We start from the raw sequence: 15,612 nt of genomic DNA on the forward strand, positions 1-15,612 counted from the left end.
CTTACCAAAGACAAGCGTAGTTACATTTATTTACACTCTTTAAGCAGATAAGTATAATTATATTTATTTTAATGTGGTTCAGCTGCACAGGTAGTCGTGCTTTGATAAGGAATTACTGTTTTGAAGAGGTCCCAAAGTTTTTCTTTGCTGAGTTATTCATACTGTTCTTTCCTTTTGTTCTTGCCCTCTCTCCAAAGGCTAAGAATATAAAAAGCTTCTATTTGCTTGAAATGCCATTTCTTTGTTTAAATCCTGCTGTTTAAATTTGTCTGTAGCTCATTCCTGTTGGCTCATTTTGCGTTTCTCTATCTAGGCTTTCCCTCTTCAGTTAAATTACTTTTCTGTGGTTTAATTATTAGTTCTAGTTCTTTAGCCAATATCAATTTTCATTACAAAGCTTTAACTTCTTTGATGCTTTCCATTATCATCTTTTTTGTCGCTTATTTCCTAGGTAAGAAGGTAACCAATAAATCCTAATCTCTACAGTAAGTATTTGAGGGCAGATTGAGGCATATTGTTGATCAAATATTTTAATATAATTTGCATCTTAACTTCTTTCTATTTCTGTTCATCTTTGGACCCTTCATCATCATGTAACAACATTCATATACTAGTTCTATTAATACTCTTTCATTCACAAGGCAGATGTTTGGTAGATTATTAAGGGACCTGGCATTTCAGACTTTCCCACAGGGTGAATATTGTAACATGAATTATACTTCTGTTTCGGTTCTTGCTGTATTTTTCATGGAGGGTGAAAAAAGAATTCTGTTAATCTTTCAAATAATCTGTCTATAAACTGGTTTTACTTCTCTACCACTGAACAAAAACATCTGTTATTCCTTCACCTCACAATTGTAAAATAATTAAGACACACCTCAGAAGAACAAAGCAAGTCAGGTGAAAAAGCAACGTGTGCAAAAAATCACTATGGATTTGAACTGACATTTTAAAAAAGATTAGTGTATTTCCCTGTTATCTATTATTTTTGCAAAACTCTGTACCTGTGTGTTGATTCTTTAGGATACCCTGTGGGTAGAGTCTGATGAGATGAAATGTGTCATCCACCTGCCTCCATCCAAGACTGATCCATAGAACTGCAATTTACTGTCAACTTTTAACTTTTCTGTGCTATTTTACTGTCTGAAGGTTTCTTAAAGGTTTAGCCAATGCAAACCATACCTTAAATCTGCTGTTGTAACAGTACTGGATAACTTTTTGTTGCTGAAGATAAATGGCCCACATACATTTCTATCTTGGGTATTCTTAATGTATCCTAAATATTCCCTTCCTATTTATTCTAAACCAATTGAAGCATTAGAAATACTTTCTGAAAATGTGGGATTATCCAATGCTCTTATTTCACAGGGGTTATATTTCTCATCTGCTTTCCAGAGCATATACTGCTTCAAGCTTTTCCTTTGACCAGCTGTGGCTCTACCTAAACCTATGTTCCACCCTAATGCCTCCTAGGTTGATATGCACTTTCCTGCACACTACAGAAGGGAAGCTCAACTAAGCTCAGCTAGTATAACACATCTCCCACCTTTTTCTTTTTAAGTTAGTAAAAATACTGACTCTGCAGGAGAAATTTTTTGTACTCCTACATGACCTGTGACAAGGTCAGTCTTTGCAGTATTGATGTATTGAGTACCAAATGACACTGGAAGACATGCTGATCTGTGACATATAGCTGAGTTTCTTTCACAGTGCTCCTTTATTTCTAATTTCTGTTTACTGGGGAATAATAAATGGGAAAAAATAAATTTATGTGACACAGTTAATATAAAATATGAAACAAAATGTTTTAAACAGCATGCAATTGTATCTAAGCGACGAGCACTAGTCATGTTTTAATTAATCAATGCTTGACATTAAAAAGTCTGAGCGTACGCTCATCAATTTGTGATACCTTTCTAATGACATCATTTAAAGGCTCACTGTTTTTGTTACTACCTGTCAGAAACAGGAGAATGTGAAGAATTTTCTGTTCCTAAGTTTCTTGGGACAAAGGTTTTTTCACTTATAGTGCTAACAAGAGTGAAAAATAGTATGATTACTGATTTAAAATTGAGTGGAAGTCTGTGGAGAAGATGAAGAACACTACTTCTCCTGTATTTTGATCTCTGGAGTTGTTTACTCAGAAAGTACTTTTTGGGTCCTCTGATTATATCACCAGGGAAGTATTTGTTCATCTTAAAAAATATAAATAGATTAATTGATTTCACTAGGCCAATCATGCTTAAACATTCTGGTATCATAGTCTTATATAAATATCTGTACCAGTTCCACCAGTTTTGCCGTAACAAACACAAAGTAGCAGTCATCATCATCATCTTCTTCCAAAACTATTATGTCATTTTACTGTATTAGTACTTTACTGCTTTTATTTACAAATTATGTCAGTTTGTTCTAATTTCTTTGAATTTCCACAAATGTTTTCACACCAGGTTCAACCTTTAATCTGAGGAAAACTGTAACAACAAAATACTCAATAAAGTATCATCTTTCGGATATTCAATCCTACTTTAAAAACTCTAGTAATTTGATAGCAGTTAGGCAGGTCATGTGTATATCTTGATGATTTTCCCTCTCATCTATTCCCAAATATATACTATTTTCTGAAAAAAATTACTATTGCTGTGACTGTAAATGTCCACAAATTCAAGTCAAAGCGAAGAAATATTTTCAGAAAACCAAACCAAACCAAAAAGAGATGTAGAAGAAGAAAAGAGAGAAGTGATTTCTAATGCTTCCTTCCAATCATACTTTTTTTTTCTAAAGTATTAATTTTATTTTGAAATTACTGTTAATTAAAATGAATAATTTTAAATAATGGGAAGAAATATTTATCATTTTGTTTCATTTAAATATTTTGGGTGGAATCAAGTGTTGCGTGTTTCGGGTCAAATTGTTGTCAATTTAAGAACAAGGCCTTGATCATTCAGTCAGATAAATGCATTATTTGTAAGGCTCTTGCCCAGAGCTGACTAATTAGGTAGTGATCACATAGTTAGCCTGCAGTTAAGCATTCTATTGTTTTTGTTGGTTTTGTTCACAGTCTTATCTACCCTGTCCAGTTTCTTCCATTTACTTGTTTATTCTACCCAGCTATTCTAGTCTTATATTCTTTGGAGAAACATCTTATTCTCTTTATATCTGTACTGTGTATAAAACAACAGACATATAACCTAACAGAGTCTAATTTATTGTGTATGTCAATAACAGTTCTCTCTTCTTTGTGACAGATCTTATTATTTATTATACCAGGTTAGTCACTCTTCTGCTATAACCCACTGAAAGGGGGCCAAGAGCATTAGTAGTTCAGACAGCTTTCTTCAGTAGAGTTTTAAAACTGTGAATTCTCCTTTTTAAGGAGAATCTCTGATCTTATTGCCAGTCTCCCAAGATTTCCAAATGTAGCTCATACCTGCAGCGCTAAACTCATAGAAACAGAACTCAGTGGACTGTGACAGAGACCTATATTTTTTTCAGAACATTTGAACAGGGATTTGATTTTAGCACAATTAAAAAGAAGTGCTAGCTATAATGATGATGATTAATCCTGTCTTTGGGCCACCAAGTCATCACACAGTCTGGAGGAGATTTGGAGTAATGCAGTATGGATGAGACTGATGTACATGAGATTTTCTCTGAGGAAAGAGAGAGTGAACCAATCTGTACCAACTGCTTGAGGAACAAGAGCTGCTACTTAGACAAATATCCTGAGTTAGGCTGGATATGCTAAGTACTGGAGTTAAAATTAGCTGTCTCTGTTACCTGCAAGAAACCAAATTATGACCCTTCTTACTCTCCCCAGCCACCTCCACTCAATTATTATTAAACTATAAAGATGTGCAAGGTTCTTAGTGAAGTCACTGAATGAGTTTTCTCTGTTCCTCCATTTGTATTCATATATTTGTGAGGGAGAGGCAGAATGAAAACCTACAGATATTCCCAAACCGGTAAAGCTCCAGTCAGACCTCACACTTTTTCAGGCACCCATGTCAATCATCCACAAAACAAATCTACAGAGAACCAAACTTCATTAGTTCTGTTGCTCAAAGAGCTACTTATTTTTCTTCCGAATTTCTAATTTTGTATTCTCTCTAGAACACTATTCTCTAAAGGTGGAATGGAGAAGGTACTGGAGTTCAGATGGAATTCTGAGCCGTAAATATGGCTTTTCCAATACTTATTTTTATTTCTTGGTTTGGAAAGCATCAAGAAATATAATTCTTTAAGATATATGTTGAATTTGGCATCACTTCTGTAAACCTACATGCCTCTAAGTTTATATGTATTCATTTTGGGAAAATAATATCTCTGTATTGAAAAATATTATTTGCTACATATGATACTGCATATTTTATCTATGATGTATCTATGATTTTATCTATGATTAGCTATATCTAGTACTTCTGGTTTTATTATACATGCCTCTGTATTTTCTTCCAGCTTTTAATGAACAATTCACTAAAATTAACTAAGAACACCTAAGTAAGTTATCTAAAATTTTTCTGTAGAGTTTTGAGCCAGAAGTGCACTGGCAGGTGTGGCACAGAGGTTGAAAGCTATCAGCTGTTATTCTGGTGCTATAGTAACAGATTATAGAGAAAGGCAGTAGGTTTAGGAACACTGCCATGTCTCTCATTATGTAGTGTGGATTTAACTGGAAACATTATATGCCGTATCAACTTGGCTATCTACTTCACGTCATATCAGTGTTACCCAAGTCAAATTTACAAACTTGAGCAGCATTAGAATGCCTTATTTATACACACAAATACCTAGGGAGATAATTTTTAGTAAGAAAAGAATAAACAAATCCTGTAAATGGAATCATTCTTACAATATTTAGCTGGTAACAAAATAGCAGAGCCATATAGATTTTTGTGTTATCAGGGTGTCGCTTATCACTTTATGTCAAAAGTCAAAATAATCGAGAGAGAAATGAGAGGATTTATCCTGTCTGTTGGCATAACAGAGCAGCATTAAAGTGCAACCAGTCACTGAATTTCAGATCTAATTTAATTATACAAAGGCAGTTTTAACTTTAGTGAAGTATTCATCATGCCAGAAACATATAAAGGGAAATTACCTAGCACAGGGTCAATTAAAATTTTAATTTTAATATTCTGGTGTTGTATTATTGGTTACTCATTAAATATCATTAAGGCCTCCATCCTGCAAACTGTAAAAACTCTATGCAAAATAAAGAGTAACTTTACAGTTTTATTGGCCTAGACGTCCTCTAGTGCCTGCAGATCTGTTTCTTGGCATAAGCAAAAGTTCTTCAGTTTCAGTCAAGCAGAACAATTCAGTGCCTGCAACACAATAAAAGCCTTCATTAAATCATGACAATAGGTGTCCTGTACCTATTGCTCATGTCATGTATAATCTAGTGGTTTCTTGATCATGATCTTGGCAACAACATTATCAGTATTTTATCTGCTTTTCCTTATAGACAACAGAATCTTATACCTGTTGGTATTAATGAGTCTATGAGCAAAAGCCCATATGACTATGTAGACCATACATATAAAATCGTATGCCTATGGTAGTCAAAAATGAGCTTTGCATTGATTTATTGTACACACATCCAAGTGTATTTATAAATGCCTATATAAATATAAAATATACAGTTTATTGAAAACAAGACATAAATTTAAAAAAATATGTTAATCTAGACTTTTGATGTATATCTGTTTGGACTTGTAATATATTCTTGTTTATCTTATGTGATAGATTTTTTTTCCTGTTGATGCTATCTTATTCTTTCAGCATCGAATAATGTCAGCATCTGGTATTTATTAATTATTTAACTGATTTTTTTTTAATCACTTCACTAAAATATTGTAACAATAGTGCTTGTAGCTAAGCACCAAAGTTCATGATGATTTCTCAATATAGTTATTTATAAACAAATTAAAAAAATTATTATTAAGAAATCTGAACATTCATAGTATTTTTTAAAGGCAGTTAATGTAAAGTAAAAAGAAATTGAATGAGTATATGGCTAGCAAAATTCAAAAATATGAATAATAATACAACAATTCACTGTATTTGAGGAAATAATTTTAAATTATTCCTTTTTCATTAACAACAGGATATAAATAGGTGTTGCTTATTATTTTTACCCAATTAAAAGAAAATAAATTTTGTGAAGAATACTAATTGAGCTTTGAGATTTTCCCATGCAGCACTTTTTCAGCCTTACTTAATGACAAATATTTGAGAGGCTACTGTTGTTTAATTAAAATTAAAACTTTGTTTTAAAAACAATAACAACAACAAAGCAGAATGAAACTTTTCTCAATTGATTTGACTGAATTCAAAAAGACCCTGCATGAATATCCTGATATAAATGAATTTAACTTGCATGAGCTGTATTTTATCACCTTACTTTAATTCCTAAAAAATATTTACGTTAAAAGTGAAGAAATAACTAAAGTTATTTTGGTCACCACACTGTAGATACAGAGAATGAAGTTTATTTTAGAATGACTGCAAATCACCTTATAAGGCTTTTATTTGGTTTTGCATATGATTTTTCTTATACTTTTATCCTTGGTTAGACTCAGAGCTGTCATCACAGTACTTCTTTTACTTTAATTGCAGATGTAAACTCAAGAAGAAAAATACATGATGAGAATGAAAGAAATATTATAACTGCAAAGTTTTATACATCAATCGTATTTGCTCTAACCCAACTCAGATTACATTTTGGTGAAGGATGGCACTATTTGCCATTTCTTATTTTCTAATAGATTGCTACGGAGTTCCATTAAATAACACTGTGGTATCCACTTCAAAAGCAGCATCTCTGCATGAGCAAGCAATTACATGTAAAGTGGATAATAAGCAATTATTAAATATTCTGGGCTGGTTGCTTTTCTTTTTTTTTTAATGAGGAAAGACAGTCGGAAAAAAGATTTGATCTTAATTTCTATAAGAACTGTTGGTCTTAGATTTCTGCACTTTAGTCTTTGGCAAAATTTATTGGAATTTTAATGTTGATTCAGTAAGAACTAATAATCACGGTCTGTCATTTATTTCGCTTGTGTTTTGCTGCTCCTTATCATGAAATCATGAAGACGTGTAAAGTGAGCATGTCACTCGCCTTCATGGAAATGACCTCCATCTCTGAGGTGAAACACCTGATTTTTGTCTTGCAATTCCCAAATTGTTTTTATTCAAAATTTAAAAGGTTTTGTTTATTTATTTATTTATTTCCTGTGCATTAGTGACTCTGCTGACAGTCAAGGAAAATCTTGCATGAAAATTACTGTTTTCCTTTATTTCATTGTATTATATTGTAATATGCTTCTCAGGTTACATTGTTCTTAGCAATTGGAGGTAGTGTTTACAAAAGTATAAATGATTTCTTTATGTTCAGGAAAAGAATGCATAAGATTAAAGAATCCTGTAATCCAGCCTTCCTTTCCAGTTGTTTACCGCTAATCAAACTGACTCACTGAGATCTGATTTCCTAAATATAAGGACACCAACAATACTGTTCATACTGAATGCAGAATTCTCTTTTGACTGCAGGTCTATTGCTCTAAGTGTTAATTAATCAATGTGTGTAAATATTGGTGAAGGGTAGGTAATTCTGAACTACGACAGAACTTTGATCCATCTGGTACTCTACTTCTCTCATTTTATTAAAGCTTTCTGGACTTCTGAATGCCCTGCCATTGAATGACAGTCACAACATACCATAGAATGGTCTGATTTATGTAACAACAGTATAAATTGAATTTGAGTGTTCAATTTCCTATTGTGTTTTGACAGTTTTAATTAGAAAACAACCTTTGCTTTTCTACAGTATATATTGTTAAAATGGTAGACACTCGTCATTCCTCTGTAGTTTTTTTTTTTTTTTTTTTCCCCAAACATTTGAAGACACTCTGCATTTCACCCTACCTAATTCTAAAGTTGTCCTGCTAGGTTTGTGTCTTGATTAGTCCTCTGAAATTAGTTAAAAAATCTTTAAGCACATGCACCTGGTAGATGACATATGTTGATTTAGATACATCAGGAATACAGTGGATCTGAAATGATTTTCCATTTCTTGGCAGAACATCCTTCTCACTATAAGTAATTCTGAAATGGAACAACTCAGCTCTTGCTAGTGCTTTAGCAGATGTTTAATTATATAAGGGAAAAACTGAACATTTCAAGGAAGAATTGATAGAATGATATTCCAGATACTTTATAGTTTAGTTAAGAGCCAGCACATTGAAAAGGTGGAACAAGAATAGTATTTCAACTGCCAACAAAGGCATCCAAATCCCTTTGCCATAGTTACAGTTGCTACTGCAACCCAGAAAGAATGGTATTTGTCCATTGCGTTGCCTAGAAGAATCACTCAGCAACTCTAAGCAGAAGTGAGAAAGAAGAGGTGTACCTTAAATGCCAGAATGATTCACTGCAGCCCTAGATAAAACATAGGTAGGAAATGGCAGAGTTGAGTTCTCATTTTTCACATTTACCTAGGGAAATTATGTCCAAGGTGAATATCCAGCTACAGAGGGAACTGGAAGTCTATATGACAATTTTTCTTTACTAATAAATGTGTAATTTATTCTCCCTTCCCTTCCCTTCCCTTCCCTTCCCTTCCCTTCCCTTCCCTTCCCTTCCCTTCCCTTCCCTTCCCTTCCCTTCCCTTCCCCTTTTTATCTCAAGTAAAGAGGATTAAAAAGCTAAAATTATGGATTCGCCCCAGCTAAGTGTAGGCACTTAAATGAAGATCCTGTGCTAAGATCCTAATCATTCTAGGCTTATCATAAAGTTGATGGAAAGAAAGTTGCCTCCTGAGAGCAATTAAGACCTTAGTTGACTGAAATAACCAGCTGTAAAAGCCCTTCACTCTTCATATTTTATCTCTAAAGCTTGTGGGATAAATCTGGACCAAATATTTAATTTGGGGTTTAATGGATCTGTCATGTTGAATGGAAGACTTTTTTCCAAGGAAAAAAACTAAGCAAGCAGAAATACTTCAAACAGACCATTCTTGGTGTTGTTGAAAATTAACAATTTTCCCTTAAAAATTACTTAAGCATTACTATAATCAGCTTACTATGTACAAGAACCCTTGTATTTATATTCCTCTTAAAAATGTATTTATGTCGGGGTGAGTTCCTGTTAACATGTTTACAGTAGGGATTGATTTGATCCCAAGTTTTTAAATAGTTGGTCACCTTTTACTACAAATTAAGAAATGAAGCAATGGAAGGTTTGCAGGTAAAAATGCGGTATTGTGGCAAAAGGAAGCCCCTTGGATTTCATTGAAATTCTAATTTCTTCTTGTTTTTTTAAAGGGATCTTCAGTAACCCTTTTTAAAAAATATTTTATAAAACTACCCAAAATCTCGTGTTTCTGTTATCATGTGGTATTTTCAGTTTCCTTCTTTTCAAGTCATTAATTTCCATTCACCTGAGTAATAGCAGAAGTCATAGCTATGTTCTTCTTCAAAGAACAGGCACGATGCATTATGTTAATTTGTAGGGCTACTATTTATAAGAACTAATGTTACTGTTAATGAACATAAGCCTGTGGTAAATTAAAAATAAAACAAACACAAATTTTCTTTCGGCTAGATGATATTGTTAATTTAAATGCCAGATATCACATATAAAATTTCCTAGTAAAGGCTTGCAAGAACCATATAATTTCTGTTTTTGAAAAAAATTCCATATATCCTCTGTAAATGTGAACTTAGCACACTGATTTTTACTTCTATATTAATATAATCTTTGAAGAAATATCATACTTAATGCTTATAGTTTCCATTATTTCAAAAGCTGATGACCATTCAAACTACACTAGCTTATGAATTCCAAACCTTGTGAGGCATTTCAGAAACACAGTGGTGCCTTGAAGACAAAGATATACTGCTTAGAGAAGCAACATTTGTGTGCTGCCACAACAAACCGAAACAAATTGAAAATGTTTTATTCCTAACGATGTACAAGGCTTGATTCAACACAACTCATTGAACTGTACCTTTAAAAGCTTGTCATATTTTTCAGGTCACAATTTTATGTCTTGTGTTGGGTTTCTAGAGAAACCTGTAAAATTTTATTGTCCAAACAATATTTCAGTTTGTGATTATCTGTTTTGATTATAGTAAATTGAGCCTTTGAGCCTTTTTTTTTCCCCCTAACTTGGTTTGCTACAGAGCGTTCAAATCAAATTAAGGTATTTAAGACAAATTGTTTTGTCAACAGTGATTTTACATGAATTTGTTTTGTGACTCCAGTTATTCCTCCCAACTGCCCACTAATCCTAGTTATATCTACTTTTCCCCACAACCAGCTCGCTCACAGTGCCTTTAGTTCTACAGTATATCCATGTTGTTCCAACTTCCAAAGACTCCCTGCAATCCATGAGTTTATCCCCATGCTTTCTGCTCCTCCAGGTTCTCCCTGATGCTCTTTAGGTCCTCACATCATCATACCCTTAGCTTTTTCCACGTCTCTCACTGGTAGGAAAAAGCTTCAAGTTGTGCCGGGAAGGTTTAGATTGAATATCAGGAAAAATTTCTTCACTGAAAGGTTTATCAAGCACTGGAACAGGTTGCCCAGGGAAGTGGTTGAGTCACCATTCCTGGAGGTATTTAAAAGATGTGTAGACATTGTGCTTAGGGACATGGTTTAGTGGCAGACTTGGCAGTTAGGTTTATGGTGGGACTTAATGATCTTAAGGGTCTTTTCCAACCTAAATTATTCTATGATTCTATGATTTTGCTAGTATTTCTGCCTGCAACTCAACATAAAGGCAGCAAATGCTGCAATTGTTTTGGAGCTATGTGCAGTCTCTTTCACTCTTTAATATGCTTATGCTTATTGGTCTTCCGGGTGCTGCCACCCAGTTGATGGTTGACCAAATTAATAGCTAATCCCTCGTTGGAATGGTAGGGAATGCTCCCTTTCCTCCATTCATACTCTTTTAGCTACTTATTTTCGTAAAACTGTTGGGCTGGTAACACCTTTGAGAATTCTATCTTTCAGTCAAGTTTGATTGAAATTGGATAACGTATTCATGAGTTACCTTCAAGAAGAGAGGAGTGCTTGACAGACAGAGATAAACATGCAGTAGCATCAAGTAACCTGGATATTCAGATAATCTTAGAAAACTTTATTGCACATAGAACTTGTGTGTCATTTTACCCATGATTAAAGCATAGTTCTTCAGAAGTGGACTCAATAAAATTGTTTTTTAACAAGACACCTGTGTTACTAGCAGAAAATGTGAGAATCCACATAACAAATCCTTTTTTTTCTCATGAGAGGCCACAGAAGATTTTAATTTACATAGTCAGAAACCCTTCCCACCTAATACCACGGAAACAGCTGATATTTATATTTTAAAACCTGTTTTCAGTGGAGCTTTGTAAGAACAGTTGTTGTAGGCTAAAAGATCAATTTCACCAACCTCACTGACATTTTTTACTGGGATAAAATATTTTAATAGTCTCTTGAAACTCCACTAGCATTTATTAGTTTTACTATGCAGTTCAAGATTGAAGTTAATGCCATACTTTGACAAATTATTTTAAAAGCATTTTGTGTATTGGCTAACAGAAAAAACTCTATCGTGTTTAAGTTTTGATGGAAAGTTACAGTGCAGAAGAATAATATGGTCATTACTCCTGCATCTTATAAGAGAAGCAAGTTGTCTACAAAAGATAAGCTACAATGCCATTAAAAAAAAAAAAAAAAAAGTAATCTAAATGACAGACTGCCCACTAAACATTAAACTGCAAAATCTAGATGTCATGACAGACCTCACTTCAGAAGTTCCTATAGCATCTTGGAAACAGCTCTAGATTCGGTTACCTTGAACAACTGCTACCATCTGAAAACTTTCTAATATCACTGTTCACCACTATATTTTTCCAGAACATATATTAATATCTTGAGCAGATTGGAACGTTTTTTTGAAAAGCCAAGTATCTGTACCAGACCACTTTATTCACATACTTGTTGACTCTCAGACAACTTACACTAATACATGACTCTCCTCTGCAGTAAGTTTCTGTTCCTGATTGGTTACAAATTTTAAAACAATGGGTTTTAAATGGGTTTAGAGAGTCTTACAAAGTTCTTTTTTTCTTTTTTTTTCTCAGAATTATTGCAATTTACACTTACATGTAACTTGTCATGTTTTATATGTTCTTTTAATTTTCTTAATTTATATGTATCTTCTACTTGAAGGCTTTTTTTCCATATCTATCAAGACCCCTTATTCAGCAGTTTAACCTTTCAGACACAGTGATTTTTTCCTTCTTTCAGAATTCCTTTGATCAGGAGCATGTTTTTATTTTATGTTTCTGTTACTGGCATTTAAAAATAAAACAACTTTACAGCCTGCATGAAATCCTCTTGCCCTTTAAATGCTTCATGTAGTACCTGTTAATTAGCACTCTCACTGTATTTAGTTTCTCTTTCTTAGATATTGCTAAAAGTGTTTGGGTTTTCGGGTGTTTTTGGGTTTTCAGGACACACAAATTTTTTGTAAGTAGCTACATCTTGAACCAAAATATCAAGATCTAAAGATCAAGAAAGATACTGAATAAAACAACTGTGGGTTATCTAACCAGTTTACCCAAGAAACAAACTTGTACGGTGTCTGAAATTTGTTATACCACGGAGAGACATTTATCAGTTTATACACTGGCAATTGGACCCTCCCATTCATACTTTGTATTTTTACAGCTTCTCCAATCTTGTTTAAGTATGACATATTTATGAGAGGGATTATATCCCATAGTACCTGTCATACTAGAGTGATGTCCGGTGAGATCTTTTCCAATCGTATGTTCCCATGATTTTGTGAAATTCAATTTTTTGACTTAAGATAGATATCTTTGCAGTATCAGGGTATGTATTATGTATGAATCACATTTGGAAGCTACCTGAAACATGTAATTATGCTTACTATATAGATATGATCTCATTTTTATTAAATACAATTATATAACTTAACTTTTGAAGATATTTAGGTGGTTAGTGAGAAAAAAATAATCATAGATATCACAAGTAACTGTGCATAAAAAATAAACTGAAAATGGAATTGTATGCATAAATAATGTTTACCAGTGGAAAAATCACTGTGCGTGACTGAAACCAGTTCAGTTCTTCCCGTTGACTTTGTATGGACAACTATCAAACACTTAAGTATAGGAACTAAAGCCTTCCTTCCCTAGCTTTTCTATATGATTGACAGAAGATGTGAAACTTACTATAGAAAAATAATTTTCTTATAGAGGGGCAAATGTTTTAATATTGCAGCTTGTTATACAACAAATGTTTGTCAATATTTGGATATTTAAGAACATTTTTTATAGAAAAAGTGTTCCAGTAAAAACATAAGTTAAGCTTCACGTTTTCATTATTCACAGTGGAAACTGTAAAGGCTAGAGAGTTTGTCCTGCTTACTATACAGAAGCTTCTGCCAACACAAAAGCATGATTTTTCTTTGCTACATAGGTTTATATCAGTTTGATACTGTTAGCTTTGCTTTAGCAGAAAACTGGCATTGCCTAGTAATCTCTGAATTTGTACAGTACTCCACCCACCTGGTATTCCTACTACTGGGAATAACTACAGGAGTTTTGGAAAAGTTGAGCTTTTTAATTTGCCTGACTCTGCAGGATATTTCAAGTCAGCCACTGCAAAAAAATATGAACTGCAAGCAATATCTCTTCTATAAATAAGCAGAATGTTTGGGATCAGGAAAGTGATGTAATTTGTTATTATTACGTGATGAACAGTGATTCTGATTTCACAATTTATCTGTGAGGACATATTTAAACCTCAGGACATAGCTGTTATTTGTCTCTCTTTGAATTAACCCACTAATTTTTATCAGAGTTTGGGCTAGCCCTGATTCTCAAAGCAAAAGTATCAATGAAAAAGACCATCCCTTAGAAATAATATCCATCCCATATCAATGGCAATTAATAGAGAGTAACAAAGATTTAGGTTCAAGATCCTCATTTAGAACTTAAACGCTTTTTAGGAAGAAGAATTTACTTCAGATGCTACGGGACCTAAGAAGACTGTGGACACATACTATGTTAAGAGATGCCCAGGTCTCTCCTAGGACTGTAATTGGAGTTCTGAATACAGCTCTAGATCCCTAAAGATTCAGATATTTAAATATGATTGAGCAGATGAGATTAACTCGCTGCAAGGTCTCCCTGATTAATGGTTGCTGCCATTGCTTGGACAGTTCCCCCACTCTTCACAGTATTCAATACATTTTAATGCTTATAGCCATTTTCTCTGGCAATTTATAGTTTCTCATAGTAAGTCTCGTATATAGGGTTTTAAAAAGCTCATGCCTACTCCAGCACTTTTATTAGTTATTTACCTACAAAAAACTGACTACAAAAACTTTTTCATAATGTTTGTCATATCACTAATCCAAAGTAATTTATTAATTGTTAATTGCATTAAAATATATTCAGATTCTGTTGATCAGAAATCCCCCGCACTTTCAACACATGCTAATGACTTCTGTTTATCTCGACATTTATTCATTAGAGAAAAAGAACTACTATCAACACAAAACAGCCAAGGGCAGGTTGATTCTTGTAGTAAGTTAAGGGAAAAGTATATTAATGTAGTACAGATTCCGTTTATAGCTGAATTTTTTTATAACATTGCCCCATCCTGGTAGAGCAGTATGCCACGTGTCTTCTGTGTTGGTCAGAATTGCATAGTGATAACGGAAGGCTTATGTCAACACCTTATTGGCTGTCACTTTTCCTTAACTATTTAGCATTTCATGCTACTAATTTGAAATGTATCTCAGAATGCTTACTCTAACAAGGGGGGAAGAATCCTGCAGAAGGCCCCTGAAAGCCATGCACCAAGTGGAGAATAATGTTTGTCAAACCACAGGCTTAAAATTAGCCAAAACAAAGCTGATTCTCAATTGCTGGACCTCCAGCCATGGCCCAGATGAAAATGTACTCAGGAGAGAAATCTTTTTGCAGCCTACCCCTTTCACTGGGAATCCATCAGGACACATATGAAAAATGTTTCTTCATGCTCAGTCTCTCTTTGGGCTGTAACTCTAACTGTAGTATTACACCTCATGTGACAAGTTCCCTTGGCAGACCCTATGCAGCCCATGGTGCATGAGACTTCGCCTTCTGCAACATACTGATTCTTTTGGCAGTGCCTTTGCAGTCCCTCACCAATGGGAGCTATGGATTTTGTCCCAACCCTAACCCAAATCTAGGCGTGGGCTGGGCCTTAGTGAAGGATCCACAGCCTTATCACAGAATCATAGAATCATTTAGGTTGGAATGTCTAGGTCATCATTTAAGATGACCGAGACCAACCATTAACCTAACCCTGACAAAACCACCACTAAACCATGTCTCTAAGCACCACATCTACACGTCTTCTAAATACCTCCAAGGACGGTGACTCAACAGCTTCCCTGGACAACGTGTTCAGCACCTCAATGTCTTTCTTGTAGTGAAGGGTCCAAAACTGAACACAGTATTCGACATGCAGCCTCACCAGTGGCAAGTACAAGGGGACAATCACTTCCATAGTCCTGCTGGCCACGCTATTTCTGATACA

This window comes from Larus michahellis, chromosome 1 (assembly GCF_964199755.1).
Source record: "Larus michahellis chromosome 1, bLarMic1.1, whole genome shotgun sequence".
In the NCBI taxonomy this organism is placed as follows: Eukaryota; Metazoa; Chordata; class Aves; order Charadriiformes; family Laridae; genus Larus; species Larus michahellis.